The following is a 13,237-nucleotide window of genomic DNA, read 5'->3' on the forward strand; positions in this document are numbered from 1 at the left end:
GCTGTATGTTTGGAACTACAATAGCTAAGATTTGTAAAAAAACCAAACCTAACAAGACCCAGACGTCTATGATACAGACGGCCAAAACTAAGGGCATGTAATTAAATAAATAATAAAAAGACAAGATCTTTCCATACAGCCAAGAAAAAGTTCAAAGTGAAAGCAAGACACTTTTTTACTTATAAGAGAGATTTATGAATAGATTAGGGGAATATTTAAATATGACAGTTGCCATGTTTATGAGCTACATAGCATGTTCATATGTGGACAAATAATGTATATTTCAATATCCTTAGACTAGCCTCTGTTGTTATGCCAGTATTCAGGCTAACAATAAGAAGTTGCTACTGCACATGAGAGGAACTTTATCCAGCTGTTGGTGTTGGTAAAGGAGAAAGCAGATGCAGTGTGTTGAATGTAGAGATGCTATTATTGAGGGATTTATCTCCAGTATTGCATTTTCTAATGTGTGGTTGAAAGCAGTACGCGAGCACAGGTTAGTAATGTTTCTACAGCTGATGAGTATACAGAAGAGTCAGTATGAAACAGATTTTGCATTTGGTTCTGGATACCCATGATGCATCTGGTTTATCTTCTGTGCTTATGTACAATTCTATGTCTTTATAAAAATCCAGATTTTCTTTAAGACTCCTTTGGGAGTTTTGAGGAAATTCACGTAGGTTTCAATATCAAACTTTCTTATCCCTAATATGTTCACCATAGAAGCAAATAAAACTTTCATTGTTGGCCTAAATACCATGCTACATAACTGTTGAATTTCCCACATTGACTGATAGGCTGTAGTTCTTTCCATTCTGGTGTGGCCTTGCTAGGTAAATATCAGAGGGGCAGCCGTGTTAGTCTGTATCCACAAAAACAATGAGGAGTCCGGTGGCACCTTAAAGACTAACAGACTTATTTGGGCATAAGTGTTTGTGGGTAAAAAACCCCACTTCGTCAGATGAATGGAGTGAAAATTGCAGATACAGGCATAAATATATATTGGCACATGAAGAGAAGGGAGTTAGCTTACAAGTGGAGAATCAGTGGTGAAGGCCAATTCAGTCAGGGTGGATGTGGTCCACTCCCAATAATTGATGAAGAGGTGTCAATACCAAGAGAGGGAAAATTGCTTTTGTAGTGAGCCAGCCACTCCCAGTCCCTATTCAAGCCCAAATTAATGGTGTTAAGTTTGCAAATGAATTGTAGCTCTGCAGTTTCTCTTTGAAATCTGTTTTTGAAGTTTTTTTATTGAAGAATGGCTACTTTTAAATCTGTTATTGAATGTCTAGGGAGATTGAAGTGTTCTCCTACTGGCTTTTGTACGTTACCGTTCCAGATGTCTGATTTGTGTCCTTTTATCCTTTTACGTAGAGACTGTTGGGTTTGGCCAATGTACATGGCAGAGGGGCATTGCTGGCACATGATGGCATATAGCACATTAGTAGATGTGCCGGTGAATGAGCCCCTGATGGTGTGGCTGACATGGTTCGGTCCTATGATGGTGTTGCTAGAGTAGATATGGGGACAGAGAAGGCAACAGGGTTTGTTACAGGGATTGGTTCCTGGGTTAGTGTTTCTGTGGTGTGGTGTGTAGTTGCTGGTGAGTATTTGCTTCAGGTTGGGAGGCTGTCTGTAAGTGAGGATTGGCCTGCCTCCCAAGGCCTGTGAGAGTGGGGGATCATTTTCCAGGATAGGTTGTAGATCGCTGATAATGTGCTGGAGAGGTTTTAGATGGGGGCTGTAAGTGATGACCCATGATGTTCGGTTATTTTCCTTGTTGGGCCTGTCCTGTAGTACGTGACTTCTGGGTACCCATCTCGCTCTGTCAATCTGTTTCTTCACTTCCCCAGGTGGGTATTGTAGTTTTAAGAATGCTTGATAGAGATCTTGTAGGTGTTTGTCTCTGAGGGATTGGAGCAAATGCGGTTGTCTCTTAGGGCTTGGCTGTAGACAATGGATCGTGTGATGTGTCCTGGATGGAAACTGGAGGCATGTAGCTCAGTAGAGCTGTCAGTAGGTTTCTGGTATAGGGTGGTGTTTATGTGACCATCGCTTGTTTGCACTGTAGTGTCCAGGAAGTGGATCTTTTATGTGGACTGATCCAGGCTGAGGTTGATGGTGGGGTGGAAATTGTTGAAATCCAGGTGGAATTCTTCAAGGGCCTCCTTCCCGTGGGTCCATATGATGATGTCATCAATGTAGCGTAAGTAGAGGAACTAGGGGACGAGAGCTGACTTAGAACAACACCTCCTCATCAGTTATTGGGAGTGGACCCCATCCAGCCTGACTGAACTGGCCTTCAACACTGGTTTTCCACTTGTAAGGTAACTCCCTTCTCTTCATGTGCCAATATATATTTATGTCTGTTTCTGCAATTTTAACTCCATGCATCTGAAAAAGTGGGTTTTTTACCCACAAAAGCGTATGCCCAAATAAGTCTGTTAGTCTTTAAGGTACCACCGGACTCCTCGTTGTTTTTGCTAGATAAGGAGTGAGGCACAGGGAATTCTCCCTTTATTTTGGAACAATCATCCCTTAATTCACAGAACTACAACTACTCCTTGTGGAACATAAAATCACTGGAACCAGGAAATTGGATGTACACATAGCCATCCTCTGACATTTAGTGGACAAAATTCATTTCTAGTCATACGATGAAGGCATATCACCAGTCCATGGGGATTGCACCAATGATGGATTTGCCCAAGTAAGTATCAGACTAGAATACTTACTGCATCAGCCACTCCAGAATTTCAATTTGAAAAAAAAAAAGAAATCAAGATGCTGCTCCTAAAGGAAAGCGGAATATAGCTGCCTGAGAATTTTTGAAAGTCAGAGTTATGTTAATAGCTGTAGTTATGCACTATGCCACCCCTTGTATCGATGCAGGTTTGCTTTGGAAGGATATACTTAAACAGTGACATAAAAGTTCCAAATGGAAGCTCAGTCTGTTCGTATTTTTGTATAGACTCACCATTCACTCTGACCTTGGATGTCAAAAAAAGTATTTTAATAGGTGTGATATTTATGGGGGGACCATAGAGCCAAACTAGTGGGAACATTCTTGTTGTTCTTCACCTTTTTCGTCTTCATGTGAAAGTAGCAAAACATCCAGTGAACAAGATACATGTGAGGTAGTGTGTGCCAAAAGGCTCTGCCGAGATCTTTCATGGGTTCTTAGAATTTAAGAAAGAAACATTATGATAATCTAGTCTGACTTCCTGTATAGCACAGGCCATGGAATTTCAACCAGTAATTCCTGCTTCAAGCCCATAATTTTTGTGGCAAGGTCATTTATTTGGCTTTTTCCCCTCTTGTGAAGAGAGCACGATCATGGTGAGTAAGAAGACCATTACTAAGCCACTCTTTGACATCAGAATCAGTAGGATAATGGAAATCCCTAGTGGCCCATTTCTCTTTCATTTGATAGATGTTCTGGCCACTCTTGCTTCATTATAATGCACAAGACAGACATTTTCTCACTCTGAGGCTTACTTTTAATTTAATTCACGTAAGCACCAAATACCAGTCATTGATAAAATTAATAAGAAAAGGGTTGCTCTATTTTATGTTTCAATAGCCAGGTTTTGAATAGTCTGAGAAAGTGCTACTGCATTTCTGTTGTTTTGCTTCTGATGACTGCTCTTGTTTGTTACACTAAGGTCTATAGTGCAGCGAAGAATGTGCCTCCCAGCACGAGTACACAGACAAGTATTAGCTCTGCTCAAGCGAGCACACTAAAAATAGTAGGATGGTGGTATGGGTGACAGCTCGGGCTAGCTGCCTAAGAGCATAGCCAAGGGTTGAGGGGGCTTGTACTAGCCGAAGCTGCTGTCTGCGCTGCAGCAGTCACACTGCTGTTTTTAGTGCGCTAGCTTGAGCAGAGCTAACAGATATGTCTTCCTGCACTGGGAAGCACCCTCCCAACTACTGTGTAGATGTACCCTAAAGCAAAACACTGCCACCTCTAGTAACCTCTAGTACACAGCAGATTAAAATCTTGCTTGCAGAGAGATGGTGGTGTGAAGAATGAAGAATAACGCTCTTTGGGGTAGAAGATTGTTTGTTCTATGTTTAAACAGTGACTAACACAGTGGGGTTTTTGTCTGGGACTAGGGCTCCTAGGTGCTATAGTACTACAAATGATAACTAATTAATGCACTTCATTTATATGTATTTTCATCAATTTACATCTGCTAGTAATGCTGTGTTCATTGTATTTACTGCCTGGTTTAGATGCCTTCCCACAGCTAACTTAATACAATATTTTTGTCTTTCTTTACCAAGTCTCTGCAAGTAGGGAGCTGAAGTGCTGAATTTAGTCATCCTGGCCACAGTATGCTCAGCAGAAGGGATGCAAAGGTGGCTTTATATCACCATTGCTGTCCCTCATCTTGGGGACCCTGGTACAGTGCAATGTAAAGCAGCCTGAAGGTTGCGCTACATTACACTGGCCACTCATGGCCCTCACAGAACCATTCTGGCAGTTGCAGATCACTGGCACGCCGCATCTCTCCAGATGGACTTCCTTTCCCTTGGCCACACTCTTACAATAGAGGTGGTGTAGAAGCTATTATGACATCCCTGAGTCACCACAGAGTTGTGAGGACTCTGGTATCAAAGCCCAGTCTCAAACCCAGGCCCATTGGGTTCTTGAGAAGCAGCATTGGCTGTCACACCACACTGGCTCTTCAAATTACTAGGGAATTCACAGAGGTGGGTGGGCCACCCTCCAGTCTTCCGCTACTTGCAGGGTCTTAATCTTGATTGATTAGTGACCATATATAAATTTCCTGCTTCCTTTCTGTCCTTGTCTGAGCAACAAGCTACTGCCCGCTAGTTGCTAATCAGACCCTGCTTGAGTCTGCCTTGCTGCCTTACCTGACTCTGTCTTGCCTGACTCTGCCCCACCCAGTTCAGCTTTGCTGCCTCACCCAATCCCTTTCCCGCAGCTGCCTCACTATATCTTCCTCTTGGGTTGGATCTCCTGGCTATCCAACTTTGTGTGAACTCTGACTACTGATCTGGACTGCCCTTTGATCTGCCTGCCTCCTGGGGATCAGGGTTTCCTCAGACAGCCTTCAATTTCACCTGGTCTCACTCCTTCTCCAAGGAAAGAGGGCATGGAACCCACAGGGGTAGTGTCACTGGCACCCTCCAGAACACCAAATCCTCAGGAGCAAATCACACTCTGACAAGCAGAAAACCTAGCCCTATGGCCTATGGTGGACCACTTCCAGGTAGAAACTCACATCCTTCAGGAACAGATTACAAGAATGCAAAGGAGAACGCCCCATGGCTCACAGCTCCTTCAGTATCTGAGCCCATAGTGCCTTTACTAGAGCATCATGATTGTACCTGCAGTAAGTTTTGTGAATCACAGCCTGTTAATGCTAGTGTCTCCAAGTCCACATGACTGACCAGGCCAAGGTAGGCCTGGTTGTTAGCTTTCTCACCAGTGAAGCCCTAGACTGGGTATCTGTCCTATTAGAATGGGATCATCCTGTGTTGGCTAGCTGGGACTCCTTCTTGGGGCTTTTGCAATGATTTTCTATGATCCTCACCACACAGATGCACCCTTACAGAGGCTCCATCAGGCTCCAGGATGAGACGAGTTGCATATGGACTGCTTCCAACAGCAGGCAGCAAATATGGCTTGGGATGAGCTGGCCCAGCTGAACCAATTTCAGCTAGGCCTGAGCAATGAGGTAAAAGATATACTGGTCTGCATGGAGTCCCGCAGAGGACTCAACGCCTTCTTTGAACTTGGTGTTTGGATTGACACTCAGCTTAGCAAGTTGCAAAATGAGAAGGAGGATCTATTTCATGTCCAGGCTCTACCTCAACCTCTCATGCAGGTGAACTCAGCTTGAGCATGGCTGAAGCTTTTTGAATGGGAATGCTGGCACTGAGAGAATTTGTGTTTTCACTGTAGCAGCATGGGCCACATGGCATCCATCTGTCTGGCCAAGGTCCCAAACCAGGAGGGTTTGGGGAAATGCCCCTGAATGCTTAGCTAAGGGAGTTGAGCTTGGGTAACATAGGAAACCCCACTCAGCAAGCCCTGCTAGGCATCTGCCCCATCTCCTTGAGGTCATCCCCTCACCTACAGCCCCAACTACAACTCTGACTTCAGGGCTCCAAACAAGCTTTTCCCCTCCAGTGGGCACTGACTGACTCCGGGTTAGGGGATGCCACTGTAGCCCAATTACTCGGTCTTTCCATACAGCCTAAGACTACCCCTGACCTGGACACTGCTCACTGCTTGCCTCTGGTCCCATCAGTCTGGAAACTGTGTTTCTGGAAGCAGTAATTGGGGAACACCATGAACTCCTTTGGTTCAGCCTAATCCAGTCCCCATACTTTCCTGTGATACTTGGGATCCCCTCATTGGACACGCATGTCCTAAGTATCTCCTGGCAGCAGCACATTATGTTGCTTAGTGCAAAGTACTTTTGAACTAATTGGCTTTTAGCCCTGAGGCCTGGATTCCAGGCATCCCCAGCCAGACACCCCACCTGGGTTTCAGGTACGTTGCGGGGTACACAAGGTTGAGCAGCAGAATGAGTCTCCTTACTTCTACGGTCAGTTGTTTCTCTCCCCCCAGAGATGCCAAGAATTTGCAGACGGGTTTGAAAAATGAAATACAGATACCTTTGCCCCTGCCCTCCCCATTATTATGACTGATCAATAGATTTTCAGCCTGATGCCAAGATACCATTTCGATGTATATACTCCATGTCTGAGCCTGAACTGGTAGCTCTTAAAGAATATATCCACGAGAGTCTAAAAAAGCATTTTATCCAACTGTCCACATCTCTATGCAAAGCTGGAAAAATGTATCTTTCGCAACCTACCACAGAGTTTCTAGGATATATATTGTCTCCTGAAGGGTCCACATGGATCCCTGTAAGGCAGTACAGATCTGCAACTAGGCAGTGCCCTGAAGCATTCAGGAAACCCAACGCTTCATTGGGATTGCAAACTTTTATTGGTGCTTTATACGGGGTTGCTCTCAAATTCTGGCTCCAGTAACCACCGTGCTTTGAATACCTGCCAAATTCGTCTGGACATCGGAAGCCCAACATGCTTTTTCATAGATTCATAGATTCATAGATACTAAGGTCAGAAGGGACCATTATGATCATCTAGTCCGACCTCCTGCACAACGCAGGCCACAGAATCTCACCCACCCACTCCTGCAATAAACCTCTCACCTATGTCTGAGCTATTGAAGTCCTCAAATCATGGTTTAAAGACTTCAAGGTGCAGAGAATCCTCCAGCAAATGACCCGTGCCCCATGCTACAGAGGAAGGCGAAAAACCCCCAGGGCCTCTTCCAATCTGCCCTGGAGGAAAATTCCTTCCCGACCCCAAATATGGCGCTCAGCTATTCCAGAACTTCACTCCTCTGATGGTTAGAAACCTTCGTCTAATTTCAAGTCTTTTGAAAGCTTAAAGGACATATTCATCACTGCGTCCATCCTCATGCAACCCGACCCCTGTCAGCCATTCATCCTGGAAACTGATGCCTCCAATGTTGCCATTGGGATGGTGCTGTCCCCAAAGACAGAGTCGTGATCAAGAGATCCATCACTGCACATATTTCTCTCGAAAGCTCTCCCCTGCTGAACGTAGCTATGAGATTTTGGATAAGGAGGTGCTTGCCATCAAAGCAGCTTTTGAAATCTTGAGGCAGTACCTGGAAAGGGCAAGAGGCCCTGTGCAGATATATGCTTGATCACAAAAATATGGAGTCCCTACATTCTTCTAAAGCCTTGAATCAATGATCGTTATACTGCGATCTCCTTATCTCAAGGTTTGATTTTACCATTATTTACCGCCCTGGCTCTAGGAATGGAAAGGCAGATGCACTCTCCAGAAAAGAAGAGTACGCCAGTGATCCTAGGGACTGTGATGTAGAACTGCCCTAAATCCTAAAGCCATATCACTTCCTTGGAGGGTCATTACTGTCAGATTTAATGACAACCATATATTCTGTTCTTTGGGGTTACCTTTTGGCCCAGAAGCACCTAACCTCTGTTACCTAACCCTTCGCTGAAATTACACAGAAGGATTGACTCCTTCACATTTATAGTCATATTTATGTCCCCGAGGAAAGCCCTCATCTGGAAGTTCTACACCTATGCCACCATGTCCCTCGGGTGGGTCACTTCAGCCAGACAAAAACCATAGGCCTGGCACTCCAATTGTTCTGGTGGACAAAACTGTGGTCTGATGTTCAGGCTGATGTCAGATTCTGCAACACCTGTGCTCTTACAAAGATACCTCTAACTAAGGAAGGAAGTTGTGGTACCTCATTGATTGGGAAGGATACAAGCCCAAGGAGTGGATCTAGGAACCAACTTATCATGTACATGCTTCTGAAAAAGTCAACCCCTGCCACAGGGCACACCCAGATAAACCCATACCCCCAGCACCCCAAGGGGATGTGATGTCAAGAGCCACTGGGTTCTTGGGAACCAGCCTCTCACTGAATTACCAGGGAAATCACAGACTTGGGTGGGCCAACTTCAAGGGTTCCACAACCTGCTTCCTGGTTGGCCATGTGGTCTTGATCCTGATTGGCTGGCAACCTTATATAAACTTCCAGCTTCCTTTCTGGCCTTGTCTGAGCAACAAACCATTGCCTGCTAGTTGCTACTTGGAGCCTGCTTGACTCTTGACTTGCTGCCTCACCTGCCTCTATCTTGCTGCCTAACTTGACCCCACCAGCTGCCTTGCTGTATCTTCCCCATGAATTGGATCTCCTGGCTATCTGACCTCTTGTGTGAACTCTGACCTCTGATCTGGACTGTCCTTTGACCCACCTGACTCCTGGGTATTATGAGGATTCCTCTATATTGGAGAAATCCTTCTGCAGCTTTCAAATCCAGATGTAAGGTTTCTTTGTGCCACTGGAGTGGTGCATAACAGACTTGTCAGGGATGAAGATCTGTCCTGAACTCTAAGCACACTCTGAAGGGCAGGCAACGAAGAAACTCAGAATCCATTCTGTATGTGCTGGCCACAATTCCTGCTTCCCCTGCCAATATGCTTATGGTTTGGCATCTGTTGAAGCACCAAAGCTATCTAGCTGATTAACTGACACGCTTTGGGTGGCCTTAGTCTCTTGAGATTTTACAACTGCTGTTGCTCTACCAGACAAGAGCCAAAGGCTTCCAAACTCTCCCACAGAGACTTTCCTTGTACACCGGTGTCAAGTTCAGAACAAGAATCCAGAGCAGACTTTTTATTCCTCCTAACACTCACCTCCTGATACTGCTGCTCTCCCTCAGCTAACTGATGTATGCGATGAACCCATGTTTTATGCACTATTTTCCACAGTATGCATCCGATGAAGTGAGCTGTAGCTCACGAAAGCTTAGGCTCAAATAAATTGGTTAGTCTCTAAGGTGCCACAAGTCCTCCTTTTCTTTTTACTTCACCCTGGTAATCAGTAGTCAGTAGTAGTTCATAGTAGTATCCCTGCCACCCAGGAGTGCTCTCCTCATGAAATATGAGACATTTTGTACGCTTGACACTTGGATCCAAGATTGTAGCGAGAGTTTGTTGCAGTGCACTGTGCAGTTCTGACTCCTGGATCTCTCTGCTGCGTGTGCTCCATGCTCAACACCCAGCTAAAAGGGACTGTTTGCTGACAGTGAGACAACATGGAAAAAACAATGTCTCCAGCAGGAATTTTGGAAGGATAACTTGACTGATACAGTGTTAACGCCACTCAATTTATTAGGTCATCTCCATTTAAGGTTCACACCGTAGGTAAAGGTGCTGGCTGATATGTATCTTGGACTTTGTGTAGAATGCTTGCTTTACTCATAGAACCTTTTCACAATATGCAGCATGGATTTCCACCACTTCCCCCTCTCTGGCTTCAGATGGTGGAAGGTGAGAGCATTCTGCACCAAGTTTTGATATTTCAAGGTTTTCTGGGCCATCTTCAGTATTCCCATTCTGTTTCAACAACTCCCACATCATTAAATGCAGGCAGTGTGCAAAGCCAAGGTCGCAGACAACCCCACCTTCATGCACAGCTCACACCACACTGGAACTGCTGTTGGATGCCATGAATACAGGGGAGGAGAGAATTCATTAAGTTATGCACGTCCTTTGTTTTTTGCACAGCGTGCCATATCTCAGAATTGTGCATACATGTGGCTGCTGCTTCCGCCACCAGCCAGCACACAAACAAGCCCTTTTTTCTATTCACCACCTAAGCAGACCAAGTGGGTGCTCTCATTCAATACTTTATAGGTCGATTTGTCAGGAGGATTTTCTTGCCTTTAGATTTCTCCAAAGAAGAGATCCCTGTATCCAGCAGCATTTAGAACAGCTGTAAAACTGTTCTTGAGGAAAAATACATCCTGCTTGATTCTTACCATCTGGGTGCTGCCCATGGCCTCAGTTCCCAGGGGGATTCTCACCTTGTATAAGTGAAAAGGACAACACATAACTTCCAGGAATTCACTTGCTTTGGCATTGAAAAAATCCACAAGGGAAAGTCCTGAAGAATTTAATGGGATGAATCCAATAGATTTCCAGAGAAATTACTTTAAAACTATATAGAATTTAATAGAGTGATATTCTTTCTCTAGTTTTTTAAAAAACAATTTTATAGAATTCTGTAACAGGGATATAATTTTCCAATAAATTCTATTGGATTGTTCAAAAAACCTACAGTACACTTTTCATTTTCTATTACCTTCTATACAACTTTCCTATAAGGGAAGGACCATTGGGTATTGTCAGGACAGTTAGGGCTGTATTTGAGGGTCTCACCAAAAATCAGGTGAGTCATTCACTTGATTCCTGACCTTATTGAGGGATGATGGTTTTGGGACTGCTTTTGCTCGGCCTTCTTAACAAGGGCCATTGCTTTGATGGATTCAGCTGAAGAAGTAGCTCTTCCTCTGTTCATAACCTGCACTGATAGCAGTGACACCCCGTTACTGCTTCTTCAGTAGGACTACTTTTATGAGTGAGTGCTCACCAGCCTAAGTAAGAGTTGCACAAGAATATGTCAGAGCTTAGGTCCACCCCCTACAATGGCTGTCAAGACCCCAGCTACTATTTTGCCTACCCAAGCAACATATCCCTTTTCTCACCCCTTTTCCTCTAGGTCACACCCTTGGCTCAACTCTTTTAATATTGATACCTGTGCGACTCATTTTAGCTGGGGATATTGGTGGCAATTGCCTATACAGATATAGTCAATGCTTCACTTCTAGGTTCATGACCCACAAAAGTTTCACTAGAAACCCAGCTAATTTAGTTTCCATGTGATTTAAAGATGGGCAGAGAAGTCCGCCTAAGGAAATTCAGTTTGACATGCCATTTAAGGTGCTGTAAAAGAGGACACCATCTTTATTCCACTTAGAAGCTTACACATAAATAATTACAGCATTGAGCTCTAGGATTTATATGTGTGTGGGGGGGACTTGTAGACTAACAGGGACCCCTGTTTCTGGAGTGGTTTTGCTGTATTATGCTATACTTATAATCTGCTTAGCAACAAGTAACACTCTAGTTCCCCCACGCGGCTATTTATGGTACAACTCAAAATCAGCTGAGTGTCTCAACAAAAGGCTAACCTAGCTCTCTATTGGTCAGTCCAGGAATACAAGATAAACATTCCATGGACCAGCGCTGCTCTCCATCTTCCAAGAAACCTGCTATCTGAAGGTTATTATGGTACCTCTGCTAGAATGACTTTTCTTCATCAATGACCATTCCCTGCAAAGTTTTCAGTCATGCTGTGCAGTAACTCAGACAACCATCCCTTCCCCCTCACCAACATGAAAGTTTCTGTGCTGATAGTATTGCTACCGAGAACAAATCCATGCAGTTCCACATTTTCATGATAGCTACTAATGTCCTCTTAGCAGACCTAAAAGATGATCTTTGGCAGCACTGCTCTGGAGGAGAGTTCAACACTCTGTTGCTGGCAGAATTTTCTTTCTTCAGCATTCACCTTCATACTTTTTTTAAGAAAGGGAAAGGAGAAGATAACATCTGAGCTGGGATGACCAAAATATTTGAAAAGATCCATTTAATATCTTAAAATTATGCACAAAGATAGATTTCCAGTAGTTTTCAAGTTAAGGCAAGGGGTTGGTGCAGAGCCAAATGTATATGCAGGCCCCAGTAACCCCAGTTGTTACGTGATTCAACCTGCACGTCTTTGTTTGCTTATTTACTTTGAGTGACTACAAGGGCACTTGATGTGATAAAACATGGTCAATGTCCTGGGTTCAGCTGGAGAGTTAGGTTAGGATGTTATCTTTCTGGAGATTTTCCCTGCAGCAGTGATGATACATGTTCTGGGGTTAACTTTCTGTCGAATAAGCAGGGCAAGTTTTAAGGCACGGGTCCAGATGGTAAACAAAGCTGTCTATTTGGAGCCTGCATTGGCAGCTGTGCTGAGGTTGTTTGTATTAAAATATTTGCTAAGCAATTCTTTATAAAGCGAGGTATGTTTCTGTGAAAAGGAGAGATAACGCTGGTGCTTTGTCCCATTTCCAGTAGCAGTACTCTTGCTACCTTTGTTACCACTGATTACTCGCAGCAGCTCCAGTGCACCGAATTTGGTGCCGCTGCAAGCCTGGAACTGGTCTGGTTGCACTTTCTGATTGTCTGTCTGCCCAAGAGGCAGGAGCAGAATCAACTCAGTTGCAGAATTCCAGTGGCATCAAATTCAGTTCACCAGCGCTGCTGAAACCAATCAGTGATAGGGAAACTAGTGAGGGTCTATCAGAATAGGGGAAAATCAGGATGTAGCACATATAAGTTCAGCTCATCCCATTCCCACGTATAAGCTCTATACAGCAGGGATTGTCTTTGTGTTCTGTGTTTGTACAGCGCTGAGAACAATGGGGCTGTGGCCAATGATTCGGGCTTCTACGAGCAAAATAAGTAATAATAATAATTTACAATACTTCTGTTCCTATCTGGAGAAAAATTGAACAGTCGGAAGAAGACTTAGTGCAATGTAAAACTTCTACAACTATTTTTGAGACAAGGCAGGTGAGGTAATATATTTTATTGGCCCAACTTCTGTTTGTGGAAGGTACAAACTTGTGAGCTACACAGCTCTCTTCTTCAGATCTGGGGAAGGAAGCAGAGTGTCTGAACTAAATACAAGCTGGGACCGATTGTTTGAGCAGAAAGGGTGAGGCAGTCCCTTGACGTGGGCAATTGGGAGTTAGATGATAAT

The sequence above is a fragment of the Chelonia mydas genome, chromosome 1, assembly GCF_015237465.2.
Source record: "Chelonia mydas isolate rCheMyd1 chromosome 1, rCheMyd1.pri.v2, whole genome shotgun sequence".
NCBI classification, from domain to species: domain Eukaryota; kingdom Metazoa; phylum Chordata; order Testudines; family Cheloniidae; genus Chelonia; species Chelonia mydas.